The following is a 2473-nucleotide window of genomic DNA, read 5'->3' on the forward strand; positions in this document are numbered from 1 at the left end:
GCCACCTCTTCTAGGAAGCTCATCCTGAGTCTTTCCTCAGCACCCATGGGGCATCTGCTTCTGTATTTGGCTCATGTTTATGCCTGCCTCAACGTTGTAAACCCTTTGTGTATAGAAACTGCCTTCATGCTCCCTTGATCCTTCACAGACCAAGCCCAGCCTGACTCATGGGAAGCCTTCAACAGATGTCAGTAAAAGGAACTGAACTGTCAAATGCATAGAATGAACATGGGGTCAACTCTCCTCTGCAGCTCTCTTCTGTATGTTTGGGAAAGGGCCTAGTCTAACTGGCTTCTGTGATGCAGAATCCACTCTGCCTTATGGTCAGATAGGATATGTGGCCTATTTTAGAGGTATCCTTCTCATCTGGGTGGGATTAACATTAGGACATGGGATGGAGTTTGGAATAAATATGACAACCACATACATATCATCTCCAAGACTATAAAGGCAGAAACCACATTTAGTAGGGGCATCTACTGGACAACAGAGAAAAAGAGACCACAGCAAAAATATTGCTGGCACTGCAGAATTATTTGATGAGTTATTACTACAGGACATTCCAGGTTTCCTAAAAGATCATTTAATGCTTCTTCAACATGTTCCCAAAAGGGAGTAGGAAAAGGGAGTTGGAATCTCTTCCAGAGCAAAAAAGGAAGGGAGGTGACTTTAAATTCTGCTTTAAAACCTGTTCGAAGTACACAATTTCATCCTTTAGTAATATTAGTCATGGCCACGCTCTAAAGGCGGCGTGAAACCTACTTGCTTGGAGGAAAAGGATGGGGTAGAAAAACAAAACAAAATAAAATACATCAAAAAAAAAGTTTCTTCTTTGGGAAAGGGAGGGACTTCAAAACCATGACGGGCCAAATGCCGCCTCCTCTTTCTTGAAAAGCCCTCCAAGTCAGAAGCAAGCCTGAGAATAACAGCTGCTCTTAGGATGCTCAAAGCTCCTTGCAGCTGATTATTTTTCAGGAGGAGAATTAGACACAAATAATTTACAAGTGGGAAATAAAGAGAATGACCTACTTTACAGGGGGGGAGAAAGGAGCTCTGTGTGAGCGTTTTGATCTAATTGACGGTGTGGGGTTGCATGCCCAAATAAGGCGCTGTTGGTCGGATCTGCGCGGGAGAGGGCACGTCTCAAACTCGAGGGAGAGGACTAGACAGCCAGAGGAACCGCGTCGGGGGCGACCCCCAGTCCACCGCAGGCGCCTGGCGCGCTCGGGGCAAAGGCCCTAGGAGACCCCTTTTGGCCACAAAATCGAGTATGACAGAAAAGGGCCAGCGGGGGCGCTTTCCTTCCAGAGCCACTTGCCGGAATGTACGAGGGACTGAGAGACGTCCGGAAAAGGCTGCCTCGCTCAGAGCGCTGCACCAGGCCAGGCACCTAAGGCTAGGGAAGCGGTGACCTCGTGGGGGCGTGCAGGGGGACCTTTCCCCTCTCCGGGGCTTCCACCCAGGCGCCCCCCCGCTGTGAACGCCGCCGCCCGGGTGAAGGGGAAACTGGCCACGTTTCCGGACCTCGGCCGGGCTCACGGTCTCCGGTTTTCACCCGGCTCTGTTTTGGAGCCCCGAAGGGCATCAGAGAGCAGCCCCGGCACCACCCGGGGACTGTTCTGCACCTCTGCCTCCCTCCGCTTGGCGTTTGCGGGAGCCTTGGTAAAATCCTCCCTGTTTCTCGCGCGCGCCTCTCTCTCTCCAGCTTCTTTTTCTTGGATTCTCGCCTGTCTCCTCCCACAGAGGAAAAAAAAAAAAAGGTCACGTATGTTTGGAAAAATATGTAGGTCAGTGGAACATTTCCTGCACTGGTGCAAAAGGAGAGGAGGGCAGCGGAGGAGGGGAGGGAGAGGCAGAGTGGAGCTCCGAGTGCCCGCTCCTGGCCGCAGCCCCACACCCACGTGCCCTTGCTGGGGAGGGGGGCAATTAGCCGGTTCCTTTCCATCCTTGACCCATTTTCCGGACCAGCTACGTTCGCCTTAGGACAGGCACCGGTTATTCCTCCCCAGCAGTCGCTGCTGTCCTCCGCCAAGCACCGCTTGCCCGCATCTCCCCCGACCGCCAAGCACCGCTCGCTTGCGTCTCCCCCGACCCCCCGCCTCCCACTTGCCCCCGGGCCGCACCCCCACAGCTCACTGAGAAATCGCAGTGGTCCTTGCAGAGACGCGCTTTGTGCCCTGGGTCGAGACCCGCGCGCAGCCCTGCCCCTGGAGGACAGTGTGTGTGTGGTGGTGGTGGGGGGGGACAGTCGCGTGCTCATCCCCCCTCACCCCCTGCGCGGGACAGCAGGGTGGCGGCCCGCACTGCGAGGGTCTACACTAGGCGGGGGTGGAAGATTCCTTGTTCCCCCCGAGTGACAACTTTAATGGGACCTCGGCTGGCAGCCTCTACTCCACTTGCCTCTCCTCCCGGCCGGCTCACCTGGAAGCACCACCCCTCATTCCCCCAGCCCCGTCGCCCAACCCCGACCCTG

Source organism: Colobus angolensis, unplaced genomic scaffold, assembly GCF_000951035.1.
Source record: "Colobus angolensis palliatus isolate OR3802 unplaced genomic scaffold, Cang.pa_1.0 Scaffold42, whole genome shotgun sequence".
NCBI classification, from domain to species: Eukaryota; Metazoa; Chordata; class Mammalia; order Primates; family Cercopithecidae; genus Colobus; species Colobus angolensis.